Here is a 16,302-nt window from a genome sequence, read left to right as displayed (position 1 = left end):
ATGTTAGCATAATATAAACAAGCTAACTTTTTTCCACTCGATAAAAGTTAACGTGAGTGTTCTCGGTGGTCAGGAACAAATGTAATCGCATGGCAGGATGCTGTAAAAGGACCAAACTTCAGCCAGGAGAACAACTGAGATAATCCATCCACAATACGAGGTTAGTCATTCATATACTGCTGCATGGGCTGGGCTGTAGTTACATCCTAAGGTTTTAAAAAACTGAGCTTAAATAAATTATTAGCGGTAATAAAAGCCGAGGGAGGTAAACAGTGATCACTGACTGTTTTAGGAGCTTTTTGAGATTAAATAGAAGAAAATACAAAACATTAAACATGTTAACAACACAAAAGCCATATTAAACGCAGACTACTTTAGGCCCGGAAGTAGGATTCGTCATGTCATCACTTAACGACCGGATAGGCAGAATGCTAAAGGAAGACCTTCCCAAAGTGTGTGTGTGTGTGTGTGGGGGGGGGGGGGGGGGGTGCGCAGAGCCATTGCATGGGGGCACGGCATGAAAAGGGAAAAAAAAAGCAACAACAATGCTTGGACATGAAGAAAATATAATCTGATCAAACATTATTCAGCTTTAAATATTGTTCAGCTTTAAAGTTACTGTGCAACTGTGTAATAAAAATATGTGCTCACGACTTTGGCCTTGAGAGCGATAAGAAGCGATCGCCTCATTCTGCAGGTGCAAGATATCTGCAAGCGAAGAGACTAGAACACCCAAGGCCGCTTTCCTTTTATGGAGTTGTTTTTCTGCTAATGCAGCACTGTCCTCACAACCCCCTCCTGTAAGTTTTAGAGAATATATACCCATCCTCACAGCAAATATTGGGAATCTCCTGATGTGAGCTGTTTGAGAGGTTGTCTCTGTCTCAATAAAAGTTCACTGATTCCCCCATCTGCTGCAGGTGTCCGGTTGTCTTCATTCTCCGCCAGCCTGGTTAAGTCAATTCCTCCTTAACATCTAAAAGAACCTATTTAATGAAGGAAGACGGGTTCACTTTGTGTTTAATATTATTCTATTGCTGTTGTTGTTTTTTTTATATCCTTCAATTGGCGTCACGAACAGGATCCGCTCCAGGGCAACTGGAACGGAGGGAGGAAATCGGCCGTGGTCTGAGTGAACGGAGTTTGGACAAAAGCTGTGTGCACACAAAAACAAGGTAAGCAGACCTTTTATTTCTGCTATATTGAACATTATAAAAATACTTAGTGTCCAAACTCCTAGTAATTCATAACCAAAATTGTCTGGCTTACTTAAGGCTTGTTGAGAATCAGACAAGTGAATAAGAGATAAGTGAATAAGAAATAAGTGAATAAGTGAATAAAGATAAGAGTGAACTGAGGTCTGACCACGGTTGCAGCCGACGGGTTGCTCTCCGGTGTCGGATAAATACCTCAGTGCAGGTCTGGGACCTTGAAAGGGTTTATTAGTAACGCCTTTCTAAACAAATTAAAAGGTTAAAGGCCTTGAGAATATTTTTTAGTAATATTCTCTAAACTACAGAAGGGTTAGGAAGGCCCAGAGGACTTTATTAGAAAAGATCCTCTAAAACTTAAAAAGGAGAAGTACTGGTTGGAGTCCAAAGGAGGGGTCCCTTTGATCAATAGGAGAAAACGGATCTCTTCTTAAAACCCCGATGATTTTAGTGTTTTAAATGTTTTGATGTTCTGTTTGATATTGGACACACATAAATACACGCTGAATGCTTGCTGTGGAACACTGGGCAGGACAGTTTGGTTCTCCGTGTTCACAGATTACACAATTAAAGGAACTAGGTTCCTCTTTTGGTTAAAATAATACACCACACATAGAATTTTTTTACACATTTATTACATACATAAGGAGGGTAATGAGTGACTGCAGGTAATGTATGAAGTGTGAATGAGACGTGTGAACAAGGTGACAACCAACTAGCACCCCTATCAGGAAGCTCTAGGCAAGGTTACCCGCCAGACTCCGGTTTGGTAGAAGCCTGGTAACACCTGAAGGGATATTTCAGTGCTGACTCACCTTTAAAGCAGCGCCCCAGCTGATTAGTGCCTAACAGAGGCAGAAACCCAGCTGGCCCAAATTCTCCTTTAAAATCAATAAAGAGAACATAAATTACCGGTGTGTGTAAATAAGTTGTATAAATCTGTTAGATCTGAAACTCCTGCTAAAAAACTTCCTCTCTACAACTCTTTTCTCTTCTCTCCCTCTTTCTCTCAGTTGGGATTCTGTGTGTGTATGTGTGCTGGAGAAATAAAAAAAAAAGGAAAAGGGTCTCTCTCTGTCTCTGTGAGAGGAAAAAGGTGGGGGCCGAGTGAGCCCGCGGGGCCGAGCGGGTCCGCGGGAGCGAGCGTGTATGCTGTATGAGGAAGAAGGGAGTGAGAGGGAGCGAGTGAAAAGAGTAATCGAGTATTTGGTGATTTTTTATTATTTCAGAGGCACTGGGTAAGAGTTTTGACTTTAGCTGTGAGAGTTGTGAAAAGAGCAGGTTTTTCTTTTGTTGTAGACTGTGAGTAATCGGTGTTTTTCTGCCTATTGTGCTGCGTGGAAGACACAGAAGTGTAGAAATGTTTGTGGTTTATCTTTGTTTGACGTTTTATATAGAGTTGGTTGATTCAGGGTGATTTCTCCCGTTTAAGGGAGGAGTTGCATTGTGGTTATGTTAAAGCTTTGCTGTAGGGGTATGTGTGTGATTTTGTGCTGGCTTCGCATGTTTAAATGGATGCATAGAAGTTTGTCAGTGAGAAATTGTTATGGTGGGGTTTTAAAGTTAGTAAAGAGTCAAACAACGCCCACTGTTTTAAAAAGGCCCAAAACATCATAAAAGACACCTCACATCCTGGCCACTCCCTGTTCGAACTGTTGCCCTAAGGCAGACGGTACAGGGCAATCAGAGCAAGGACTAATAGACTCAAACACAGCTGTTATCCAACTGCAATAACACATCTGAATACTACAAAAATGTCCACCATGCCACTCTTGTGTTAATCTATGCACGGTCTGAAGCATGACGGTGGGAATACTTAGTATTTTAAGTATTCTATCTATATTATTGATTGAATTTTATTGTTTTTTTATATTTGATATTACTAGGGATGATGCAATGATCAGGGACCATTCTTAATGTCGTCGGTCTCATGACAATGACAATAAAGTTTTTGATTTTGATTCTGATTCTGAAATACACCCTCCTCAAGAGTTCAATGATTTAGGCAGTTATGTTTATACAAATACTAAATGTATGTTTAGTGTCTTCATACAGGTGTTTTTTCTTAACCTGGAAGCCTGAGTACGGCAGCAGAAGACAGGCCAAGCTTTGGCTAAAATTCACGGCTGGACACCAGAGTTGTCCTCACCCCTCCCGGTAAAACAAAAAAGAGAGAATGTAGTTTGAGGCAGGTTTTTCTCGCTGACCTGCTCTGGGTGCTGTGTCCCTGAATCTCACCAGGGTTAACCTCTGGCGGAAGACATGGAGAAAAGGAAAAGATGTTCCTGGTAAATCACTGAAACAAATAAAACCACACACAACCAGAGAAAGATATGAGAAGGGTGAGGAACAGACACATGTGCGTGTTAGAGAAATGCCTCGTTGGAGAAAAAGTTAAAGTAACCCATATACAGACGCACCCATACATGCAATGAAGAAACAGCTTACATACATGTGCACGTACATGCAAGGTTAAAGTAGCGACACTTAACATACACCTGTTTTTAAATGATATAGTTCATACATTACTGACAATTAAACGCTTTGGGTTGCAGGACAACAACGTAACGTCAAAAGACAAAGACACTGGTCTGAGGATTAAGTGAGGACACGACAAATTTAGTGGTTAAAAGGGTCGACTTGGGACATGTTTTTGTTGATTGTTTAAGACAAATGACTACTGAATGATAGGAAATTCCTTTTTAGGTTTCTAAACAGGATCTTAAGAATTTTAACACGTACCTGTGTTGTCCTGTCAACTTGAGGGGTTATGAGTTGATTATATGGAGAAAAAAAAAAAAAAAAAAACAAAAACAAAAAAGGGGGGAGACGAGATCTCGTTGTTTCTCCCCTCTCGGGATAACACAGCCAACACAGCACAGCCAACACAACATCATTTTCCTGTTCGCCTGTTTTGTTTTGTTTTTGTTTTTTCTGAGAGCCGAAGCTGACCTGGACTCCTACCCTCCCCTCTACCATCGTTGCCCTCTCCGCGACCATCTTTGACCCTTTGACCCCTGAAGGCCACAGCAGCTGGACTCACAACAACAACTTGAGGATGTCAACAGTGCTGCAAAAGAGTGATCTCATGCAGCAGAGACGGAGAGCACTAAACCTAAAGCCCGTTTCACTACACGGGGGAAATTCCCAGGCTGCGTCAGCTGACAGAGCTGTGACGAGACGCGCATTAAGCCCGGAGGAAAAGGGACGGTGAGCAGAAGGATGCTGACCTCTGAGAAGAGCCGAACAGCAGAGCTGCAGAAGGCCGTGGAGCAAAGTAAGGAAGATGCAGGCAGCTGCAACAACGGATGAAAACAGACCCAAAGAGGAGGGGAGGACCCTAGGCCATGCGTCAGGCCGCTGGTTTACCTAAACTACAGAACAGGAAGGTGATGAACACAAACATATACCAACACACGAACACACACTTCTGCATGCGCCTACTTAGAATGAAGGGAAACACACACATGAACACTTATGCACTTGTTGAGGGAGTAAAAACTGATACATACCCATGCACTAAAATCAAAATGTTGATTTAATTTACTAAGAAGTGACACACAATGCTCTAGCTGCTGCAATGAAGAATGCTTTACTGACAAAGGCTCAATGCTGCACACAACAAAGTCAAATACAGAATTTGCTATAATAATAAGCCCAGAGGGCATTTGTGTGGTCTGGGGAGCAGAGTCCGGAGCGGTTTGGTTATGAAAATGATGCCCGTGCGAGATATCTGGGGCTTAAGGCCTCGACTTAATTGTTTACTCTACACTAAAAAGAAAAGAAAACACTCTGAGCAGTGGTGCAGAGTGAAAACGAGGAATTAACAGTGTGAGTTTTATTTCAGAGCGCCACGTCATTGTGATGGAGATTTAATAAAGGAGGAACACACGGACAAAGAAGAAGAGAAGGGGGGGCAGCCCTTGAACGCGATTGCCTGAGGCATTAAAGTTCTGTACTAAATTCTGGTTTCCAGTGTGAGAAAAGTCACGCAGTGCCAGTAGTAGAGCTAGGTTGAGTGATGATTCTAAATTACTGTAAGTAAATCATCGTACACCGTTCAAGTTTCATGATAACGGGGATCTAGACTTTGTTGAACCCTAGGCAATTTGAACAGGTAAAAGTCGAGTGACCAAGTAGCAGTTGAATAAAAGTCATTGAATAAGTGTTGAAATAAACTGGCAGAATTAAGAGAATTAAAACATTTCAAGAGCTCAACTTACTTAATGGTTCAATTTTGTTTCACGAACGCAAAACATATAGGTTTATGAATATGAAAAGGTTGAGGTGGTGTTGATTTGACTCTGTGTAGGTTTAGGTTGGTATTTTTATTGATGGGAAGAATATTCAGTGACAAGTCCTAAGACCCGGGCGTCTGCATTTTGTTTTTGTTATTTTTCATTTTATTTTGTTTTATATTTACTGATTTTTGTTTGTGAATCTTTTCTTTAAGCAGATCTGCACATCGGAAATTACAAGCATTACACGTCGGCGAGAAAATTGTTGTAAGTGAGTTTCTCCGCATTGAAATGGGTTCTGGAGGAAACACTTGTGGGGACAATTAGAAACGAGAGTCCCTGTTTAAAAAAGGATTCAGCGAGGTAATCCAAACTCAAGTTCTTGTTTCTTTTTGAGATGACGTCATTTTGCTGAGTGTGGAAACTAGATGCGACGACAGGTTTCACTATCAGCAAAGAACGGATGAATGGATGAAAGACTGGGAATAAAAACAAACGGACTGACTGGTAAAAGATGACAAGACTTGACCATGACTCAAGGTTAACCACCCCCACCTAGATAGGATAAAAGGGTGGATGAAATTATGTGGGTTTCTTTTACAGGAGTAGAAGGATGACAAAATATTCGAGGATGAGTGAACCTGTAAATGCCATTTTTGTGTCTTGTGTAGCTTACAGAGGTAACTGCGCAGCGTTACCATTTACATTTTCTTCCCTACAGGGTTACAGTTTTAATGTTTTTCTATTACAGGATTTCTGGGCGGATGTGTGAAGAAACGGTGTTTATGGGTTAGGAGTTGGGGATGCTATTACACTGTATTTACAGGAAATGTTTTATAGCACCTATGGAATGAGGATGCCTGACTACGGTCAATGTGCTGCTAATGTTTGCTTTGCTTTGGTGAGAGGGGTGCAGTAGAAAACAGACAAGTGACATGAAAACAAGTAATAATAACAAATAACAAATTTGGGGACAGTTTGACCTAGAGCCCACTAACTGGCCATTAGGGGCTCTCTCTCTCTCTCTCTCTCTCTCTCTCTCTCTCTCTCTCTCTCTCTCTCTCTCTCTCTCAGGTTGTTGCTCTTTAACTCCTAGAACACGCCCTTGGCGAGGTGGGGGGAACTGGACCACCTTTCTGTGCCCCATCATCCTCTATTAGACGACATCCAAGCTAAGTAAACATGTCTTGGCCCTTTCCCCCTGAAATGACAGGCAGGCAAAGATGTTGCGTCTTTGTTTGCTTCCTGGCCCTGGGTCTCATTCCCATTGGCATAATCTTGATCTGTGAAGGGCCCCCGACACTTCTGACACCTTCAAGTTCAAAAGCTTCGCCCCCTTCTGACAGTCCCAATCTGACAAATGTAGCCCCTAGGGTCTTGCCCACCACTTCCTCTCCAGTTTTGCCCACGCCCGATCCATTTAGAAAGAAACGAGACACGGTTACCTCCTCGCCAACGGATGATGAAAACTCTGATCGTGAGGGTGACGAACATTATCGTCTTTCTCTTGTTTAAATTCTTGTAGAATGGTTGTTTCTCTGTGGTGTTTTGTATTAGGTTTGTTATTAATTGTTTCCCTCACCCACTTCCTCTTGAAGGATATATCTGGTTGAACTGTGTCTGGTCGGGTTGTGAGGGTTAAGCGATGTTCTCAGGGTCTCCGGACTTAAGCCTGAGCGAATATGTACTCCCACAAATGGATATGAATTGTTTTATTCCACACCCATTCCTCACGTTTTACCATATTCACTTTTGAATGTCCTTAGCAGTTACCGTTCTGAGTTTATTTTACGGTTGATTTATTCTTTCACATTTTCACGTTTATATCCCTCATTATTATAGTATACTCTGTACTCTCCACATTTTTATCATTACTTATGCTTTTTGGTTGCTGAGTTACAGGAACTGTTAATTTTGTGTCACTGCCCTGGTTGCACTAACTCGTTGTATCCGTGTGTGCAGGACAGCTGTTACTGCTTTCATCGGGAACCGAGACTGCTTGCAGCCGACCCCTGGGCAGGGTGGTGCCTGGACTCTTTTCTCCTCATCTGCAATGACAGATAAAGACAAATGATAAGACCCGAGGAGTTTTTCGAGCCAGGCTTCGACACGTCTCTGTGTTCCTTTGAATGTTACTTATGTTTGTGTGTTGACCCATTTAAGATGGGTCAAAAGGGGGATTTGAAGAAAATATAATCTGATCAAACATTATTCAGCTTTAAATATTGTTCAGCTTTAAAGTTACTGTGCAACTGTGTAATAAAAATATGTGCTCACGACTTTGGCCTTGAGAGCGATAAGAAGCGATCGCCTCATTCTGCAGGTGCAAGATATCTGCAAGCGAAGAGACTAGAACACCCAAGGCCGCTTTCCTTTTATGGAGTTGTTTTTCTGCTAATGCAGCACTGTCCTCACAACCCCCTCCTGTAAGTTTTAGAGAATATATACCCATCCTCACAGCAAATATTGGGAATCTCCTGATGTGAGCTGTTTGAGAGGTTGTCTCTGTCTCAATAAAAGTTCACTGATTCCCCCATCTGCTGCAGGTGTCCGGTTGTCTTCATTCTCCGCCAGCCTGGTTAAGTCAATTCCTCCTTAACATCTAAAAGAACCTATTTAATGAAGGAAGACGGGTTCACTTTGTGTTTAATATTATTCTATTGCTGTTGTTGTTTTTTTTATATCCTTCAGACACTGCTAGCACCCACACAAATGCAAAGCAGGAGATGAAGCATAGCTGAATATGTTTCCAAACCAACTTCATTCTAAGCCAAAGACTAGAAAATATGGTGAAGCATATCTTCCCTTTGGTTTCACCTGCACAAGTGCCAAGGTAGGTCTCCCCTGCATAATTGATTTTCCCTTTGTCAGGAGCATGCGCTGGGCTCTTCAAATCACAGACAAACAGTATCCCACATTCTTGATTTTTAGTTCACAAACACTTGTTGTAATGACTAACTAATCCTGACATTTTGGAAATGTTAGCTCTTTATACAGTAAAGTTACAGCGGGATACAAATAATATCAGGCCGTTCCTTCCACGATTTGTTCCTCCTGTCTAAATCATGGACTAACAGTATCCCACAGTTGTTTATTTTTAAACCCATTTTGCACAGAGAGGCATTTTTTGAAAAATGTATTGATAGCAATGTTGAATATTATTACACAGGAATAAAACAACTACATGTAAAATAATTACACCGTGACGCCTCTGCCTTCCTAAATGAAGGGACAGTAACTGCGTGTGTATATGTAAGCATTTAAAACCTGAAGATAGAGACAAAATACTTTTAATCTGACTATCTGCTATTCTGCAATTCATCTCATGTAAACAATAACGTGGCACACAGCATGACGTGAAAAAAGGAACATACCTTTGACATTGGGTGATGAACTCTGTATTACTTGTCCACACCTAAATGCAAAAAAGGAGTTTTAAAAAATCTCAGTTTTCGGTGATTCCAAACGCTGTTTACGTGTGGACGAAACAGCTGCGTTTTCAAAAATAGCCGTGTAGGTGCGGACGTAGCGTAAAAGAGTTAGTAGTTTATTTTCTTACTACCTGCAGATTACTTGTATTTGCTTAATTGTTTACTAAATGTTTGAGGTGTGAAATAAACCGCAATGGAGCAAAATATGGGTGTGTGTGGTTGGAGGATGTGTGCACGCGGGGGCGCGAACATTTTTCTTGTAAAACAAAGGGGGGCCCAGCAAGAAAAGTTTGGGAACCACTGCACTAAAGAGTCATCACAGACATATACATGAAGGAAAAACATCACAGTGAAAACTGAACCATGTTAATCATGATAATGTCAGACTCACATTCATGTGATCAGTCACAGACCAAATCACAGCAGACAGCTCAGCTGATAAGCACACGACTGTACAAGGGCTGCTGGGTAATGTAGTTCCATAATAAAAGGGCATTCTCTACAGTAACTTGCAAAGACCACCGAGTTGGGTTCAAACATGTGTTTTTACACCAGAGCTCAGTCACAGAGCACGTTAGAGACAGAGGAGAAAATCCTTCATTTCTCTGATTAGTCTGAGATTTCCTGGACAAACATACATGTCTTATGATCTGAGGCTGGTACAGACTCCCTGTTAGACCTTTAAGCCTCATTATAGAGAAGGTTTCACACACCACAGATGTTCTCCTGGGCCTTCGTCCAAAACCGGAACAGTGAAGAGAGTGACATCATCATTTAGGTGGAGCAGGAGAGGCAGAAAATCAATCAAAGATGAAGACTTCCTCACGAAAAGCTCAGACAGGCTGCAGAGGACAGCCTTCACTGCAGCTCTTTGAATGTTGGAACTTTGTCTTCTTCATGGCTGACCAATCACAGCACAGACAGGAACAACCCACAGACCAGACTGATCACATGATCTGCTCACTGTTGGCACTGTTTTTAAGGTATTGCTAAGTTTAAAAAAATAGCATATCACAAATAATATTTACAAATGTGGCACACAGGCTGGATCTGTTTTATATATTTAACTGATCACACACCAGTGTCCCTCACACATTTAAATGTGTTAATATTCTCTTGCTGTATTTGATTCACAAAAATAAAATCATGAAAAATATTGTAAAAATATGTAATGTTCTAATAATAATAATTATTACAACAAACTAAAAGTTCACATTTACAAACCACAAAGTGTGACAGTGCGAACAAGACAACCCTGTGACTGACCAGCATAACCGCTGAGGTACAGCATGTGCAGTACATTAAAAAACTATGTTTATGAAGTCATCGTGCCACCTCACCGTCTCGTAACCATAGATACTTAAAACTCAGGCATTAAGGAAACAAAGGCTCTAAAATGTTTTACATTTTACTGGAAGTGTTGACAGAAAGGAATTTAAATATCAGTTTCAGTCTGAACACGTGAGAGGTTTTCAGGAAAGAGAAACTTTACAGATATAAAACTAATTAGCCAATCATGCAGCAGTAACTCAGTTTGTTCATGCATGTAGACAGAACAAACAGCACTGAGAATCAAACCGAGCATAAGAATGGGGAAGATATTGTCATGTGAACACCAATAGAACTCTGAGGAGCATTTCCTTCTTGAATCTACAAAGAATTTTTTTAAAAGGGTCCAGCCCGGTACTATTATACTATTAGGTACATTAGGTGTACTTAATGAAATGGCCAGTGAGTGTAGTAGTGATGGCTTGTTTGTAAAAGCCAAACCGAAAACAGAAAACTTCAGCATTTTCCGAATAGCTTTGGGTCTGCTGATGATAAAGATGATGATGATTATCTAAGACTGTTTAGTTCATGGTCATGCGGGTGGATCTAACACCAGCTGTCAAAGGACAAAATAACTCACCTTGATTTTAACTCTAAAGGAAGAAAAGTGAATTACAGAGTGCTGAAAGCCTTAATCTGTGGTTGTAGTCTGTACACGTGGACGTTGCTGGAGAAGCAGAAAGCTTTGCAGCACTGTTCTATGAGTTTATTCAGATGAAGTGACTTCATAACACATGCCAGGAAGTACAGGCTACTGTAAGACAGGTATTAAATTCAGTTCTTTGCATTCTTTTGCGGCAAAGAAAGACTGGGCTCAGGGTGGTCAAAGCTCAAAAAATGATCTTTATTTTACATTCCCGGGAACGGAGAGCTCTTAGGCGCTATCATGCACCCAGCTCTGAAAACATCACAAGGTGAATGTGTATATGTCTAGTTCGGCTACGTCACACCCTAAGTTTCGATCAAAAGAACTCCTAATATGGTACCAGTTCCTCTTTCTTTGTGTCTCACTTCCTTTGCAGCTCTGCACTAAACTTCCCCTTTCTAAAGTCTGTTGCCAGGGCGACCTGTCACCCTCTGATGTAGTTTACACTCAAAGTTGGCCCTCTCTTATTAAAATACATAAAACAATATATTCAGCAAATAAGCGTTAAGAATATATATTTAAATCCCAACAGACCCCCTTTTTAACTAATTCTATTAGTTAACCTAATTAACTGACTCCCTCAATAACTACTGTGAACTAAAAACAGATATAATTAGCTTTTTCTTGTAAAAGGTCCTACATTACTTTTGTCACTCTTTGGAAACAGACTCTATAGAATTAACCCGTTTCCTCTTTAAAAAATTTACTCTTGGTTTCTTCACCCCCTTTAACGGGTAGCTCATATCCGGCCTTAACACTTTGTTTGGGCAATTTACATAACATAAAAATCCTACCAACTATTACTTAACATCTTTCAGACAATGCTCAGGTTTTTTATAAGTCTGTTGTGGCCTGTGCTGTCCTCTTTGCTGTTGCATGTTGGGACAGCAGGTTGAGGGTCACAGATGCCAACAGACTCAATAAATTGATCACAAGACCAGTAATGTTGTGGGGGGTGAGCTGGACAACCTCAGGGTGGTAGTGGAGAGGCGGAGAGTGCCTGTGGTTATGTCTTTACAGCTCCTCCATCTAATGCACAGTAACCACTGCAATAGTTACACCCTTTTGCACATGCTCTACAGATCAGAGGGACACCACAGTGTTAACCAGATATATTTGTGTAATATAGTGGGATATTTATAATTAGATCTATTTAGATCTATTTTGTACCTTTGTAATTAATTGTATTATTTAATTCAGTTAAATAAAGTATTCTGATTTTGATTCTGAATCAAGAACAAGACTAAATACACTGATTCAGTAAGCAATCCTGGACCTCAGGATATTTAAATAAGCATCACCGGGATTCAGCACTCCTACAAATTCAATTAGTCATAGATTTTAGTCATTTAAAAAGTGGGATAACTATTTAATAAAATAAATGTGTGTATGTACTGTACTGCCAGGCCGGAACTCATTACAGGTTCCCACCCTTGGCCCATGTACCTGCGATCTATTCGTCTCCTGCTGCTCATTAACTTGATTTTAAGTGTGCCTTATAGTGTGGAAAATACGGTACACAGAAATATAAAAGAAACAAACTAGAAACTTAAAAAAAGAAAATGAAAGCACAGATAAGCATCTGCTTTTAAAATGACTGAATGATATCGAGTCATTTTGACATGTTAACAACATCACAAGGTAAAAGCCTCAATCAATTTCTTGCAGGTTGTCTTATATCTGTCTTTTATTTACACATGAAACATTTATTTTTTAAAGAAATTTGGCCAATAGGACAGCTGAAATTGCAACACCCATCTATTCTCTTCTGCTTATCACTATCAGGATTGTGGGGGGCTAACCACCACGCCACCCTGAGATATTTCAACATATGCAAGATAATACTTCTGTGAAGACAATTCATGTGGCAAACAAGGACTGGATTGATTATAATGTCGATTCAATAATGCAGAGTAATACAGATATTTGCAGTCAGGTCATTTCTTTCTTTTACATATAACCCTGTCTTTTTCCCTTCAGGCTTAGAGGGAACATTCTCTGCCCGGTGATGTATGGTCCTGATTACTCCAGGTTTGTGTTCTAGAGGTTGGAAGGAGTTGGTCACTCTTTCGAGTATGCCAATGTTCACATTTTGGACAGAGAGGACAGATGGTTTGAAAGAGGACTAAAAGAAGGCATCTATGTCCACTGTGAACGACCATCTTTGAACAGAGGCGGGGGTTTACGACACCAACTGTCTGCCATCTATAATCCAGTTTTGAGATCCCTTCCCAGACACCTTAAGGCCCACTCACATCCAGGGCCATCTGACCGCAGGAAATCAAATAATAGGGTGGGGCTAGGTTTCACAATGAGCTCACACAAAACCTTCCAGACACTTAATTTTAATCTCTTCAAGTCTAAACAGATTTACTAGCACTGACACAAACAGACAGGTCTGACCCGTTTCAGTGTTTGGATATCACTCTAACCCTCCACAGTCCACTGGTTTATACAGGCTCTGGTATCACATGATCAGAGCAGCAGTTCAAACAGCACAGTAGTATACAGCACAGTAGTATACAACACTACTGTGTCCACATTAGTACTCACCGACTAGGTTAGAAGCTGTATTTGGGAAGCTGTAAATCAGCGGTATCCAGGAAGAGAAGATCTGGGAGAATCCAAGCCTGTTTTTCCACTGTTACTGTACTGACACCGCTTTGTATCCAGATCTTTTTCTATTCTACAGACTACAGCAGCACAACCCACATAGCTACACTCTACTTTTAATGCAGGAATCCCAACTATATCACAAGTAAATTAGGACTAACAGTGTGAAACCTTCACACTGCCAGCTACACAGAGTTTCTAAAGGGCGATAAAGGAGGAGGAGGGAGGAGCTAAAGAGCTCTGTCTGTGGTAAACAGTCCGCTGATCTCTGCCTTAGATTGAATTATTTCTCATGTTTTTGCAATGAATTCTCTTTTAAATTTGACAAACAGAGGGCATAGTAGTGTAACTTATCTTATATTTATGTCCTTCGAGTTACCAATGAAGATGTTAAATACTGTGTAAAGTGATGAGTGGCAGACTATATCATAACACTTACTATAAAACTATATTTTGTTTATATCCCTGTATAACTTCTATCATGCATGTGAACAGGCCTACCATAAAGTCTTTTATTTTGAAATTATTTCAGAGAATAACTAATAACCAGGGGATTTCAGATGATTTGTTAACTTAAGATCAAACAGACACATTTTTACTTTCTGTTTCCATTTGACTGTTAAAGGTCAGATTCTGGTCATAAAAACACTGAATGATCTACAAAAATTTACATCCAAAGTCCAAAAGTCCAAATTACTCCTTCCTCAATATTTGATCGTCAGACTGAAAAGGAGATTTGAAAGATAATTAAACTGAGTAAAAGATCCTAAAGGCTGCCACAGCTCCAGCCCATTTGATTCTATGACACCTCTTTGAAGACTTCCTGCTGGTCTTTATTTCATGTCTTTATCCTCTGTTTGTTCACTTTTTATGTTTCCTTTATGTGTGTTTATCCACTTATCTTTATACTTATACATCACGGGTGTCTTGCTTTCACTTTTGCTTCCTCTTATCTGGTCACATGAGTCAGGTCAGCTGTGTCTTGTTTTCCTCTGATTACCCTCCTGTTATCACGTATAGATCTTCATCCTCATGCTCTGGTCTCCATGATGTAAAAATTATCACTGACAGAGTACAGAGTGCTGTATGAATGCTCCACCTTCACAATAATAATAATAGTAATAACAAACTTTATTATTGAGCCTTGTTGTCTCGTGTGAAAGAATCAGAAACAACGTCAGGAATAAAAACACAGGAACACGCGAGGAGAGTTATGTTCAGACTCAAAACTGACTGTTTCTAAAATCTCTTTGAGCTCTGTGTCGGAATAAATGGTAAATGGCCTGTATTTGTATAGCACTTTACTAGTCCCTAAGGACCCCAAAGCGCTTTACACAACCAGTCATCCACCCATTCACACACACATTCACACACTATAAACATACATATTTATAATAATAATAATAACAATAATAATGATGATGATGTAGTGATGATGAGCTCTGAGACTTTGATCCTCCTAACACAAAGCTGTACTTTAAATTAAGTCATGCAGGGATGAGTCCAGCGCTTCTGTGGAAACCAGATCACTTTATCTGGGGCCAGGTTGCAGGGGCAGCAGCCTAAGCAGAGAAGCCCAGACCTCCCTCTCCCCAGCCACCTCCTCCAGCTTATCCGGGGGAACACCAAGGAGTTCTCAGGCCAGCCGAGAGATATAATCTCTCCAGCGTGTCCTGGGTCTGCCCCGGGGCCTCCTCCCAGTGGGACATGCCCGGAACACCTCACCCAGGAGGTGCCCAGGAGGCATCTTTGTCAGATGCCCGAACCACCTCAGCTGGCTCCTTTCGATATGGAGGAGCAGCGGCTCTACTCTGAGCCCCTCCCGAATTGCCGAACTTCTCACCCTATCTCTAGGGGAGAGGCCAGCCACCCTTCGGAGGAAGCTAATTTCTGCCGCTTGTATCCGCGATCTCGTTCTTTTGGTCACTACCCACAGCTCGTGGCCATAGGTGAGGGTAGGGACATAGCTCAACCGGTAAATTGAGAGCTTCGCTTTTACACTCAGCTCTCTCTTCACCACGACGGACCGGTGCAGCGTCTGCATTACTGCAGCTGCAGCCCCAATCCGTCTGTCGATCTCCGGCTCCCTTCTCCCATCACTCGCGAACAATACCCCGAGATACTTGAACTCCTCCACTTGGGGCAGGAACTCATCCCCAACCCAGAGTGGGCACTCCACCCTTTTCCGGCTAAGAGCAACACATTCTCACTCCCAAAGCGTAACATTTTACGCTAGGTGACAAATCGTCACCATATTACGTTTTCGGCTACCCACCACGTTCCTAAATGACGACCTCAGAAAAAAGAGGAAATATGAGAACTGTCTGGACTGAATCTACACATGTTCGCTCTTTTTCTTCAAATCACTTAGAAACACGCTATTTAACACCATTAAAGTCCTGGTTAAGGTCAGGAATAAGGTTATGGTCAGGGCTAGGGATAAGGTTAGGTTTAGGGCTGGAATACAGGGCTGGAACGTCTATTACCGCGGGAGCGTCATTGCACTGGATTCCAGCCATAACCCGCCGCGTACCATAAGAACGCCGAAGGTCTCCTTTCGCGTTCCTCAGGAACGCCGCGGGATGTGACAAAACGTCGACATGTTACGCCTCGGGAGTGAGAACGCTCTGCTGAGAACCATGGCCTCAGATTTGGAGGTGCTGATCCTCATTCCCGCTGCTTCACACTCGGCTGCGAACCGTTCCAGTGCAAGCTGGAGGCCTTCACCCGATGAAGCCAACAGCACCCCATCATCCACGAAAAGCAGAGATGAGATTCTGAGGCCACCGAAGTGAAAGCCCTCCACCACTTGGCTGCGCCTAGAAATCCTGTCC

The 16,302-nt window shown here is 41.5% G+C and overlaps 1 protein-coding gene and 1 long non-coding RNA gene across 3 annotated transcripts in view; one reads left to right on the top strand and one right to left on the bottom strand.

Annotated features, from left to right (window-relative positions):
- Positions 1 to 13,680, bottom strand: part of LOC113015769 (tumor necrosis factor receptor superfamily member 14-like) — a 103,326-nt gene extending 89,646 nt beyond the window's left edge. The window contains exon 1 of one of the 2 annotated variants that reach the window (XM_080297659.1): positions 13,409 to 13,680. The gene's annotated coding sequence lies outside the window, so the exon portion shown is untranslated. Of the gene's footprint in view, positions 1 to 8,823; positions 8,843 to 13,408 lie in introns of those variants that run through there. The other variant, XM_080297660.1, reaches the window with a different exon arrangement.
- Positions 560 to 7,990, top strand: LOC145424384 (uncharacterized). Its single transcript, XR_013905443.1, has 2 exons — positions 560 to 1,175; positions 6,524 to 7,990. It is a non-coding gene; the product is annotated as an uncharacterized LOC145424384 (long non-coding RNA).
- Positions 13,681 to 16,302: the final 2,622 nt, after the last annotated feature.

This window comes from Astatotilapia calliptera, chromosome 23 (assembly GCF_964374335.1).
Source record: "Astatotilapia calliptera chromosome 23, fAstCal68.1, whole genome shotgun sequence".
In the NCBI taxonomy this organism is placed as follows: Eukaryota; Metazoa; Chordata; class Actinopteri; order Cichliformes; family Cichlidae; genus Astatotilapia; species Astatotilapia calliptera.
Note: the sequence above shows the minus strand (reverse complement) of the source record. Positions and strands in the feature narration are given on the sequence as shown.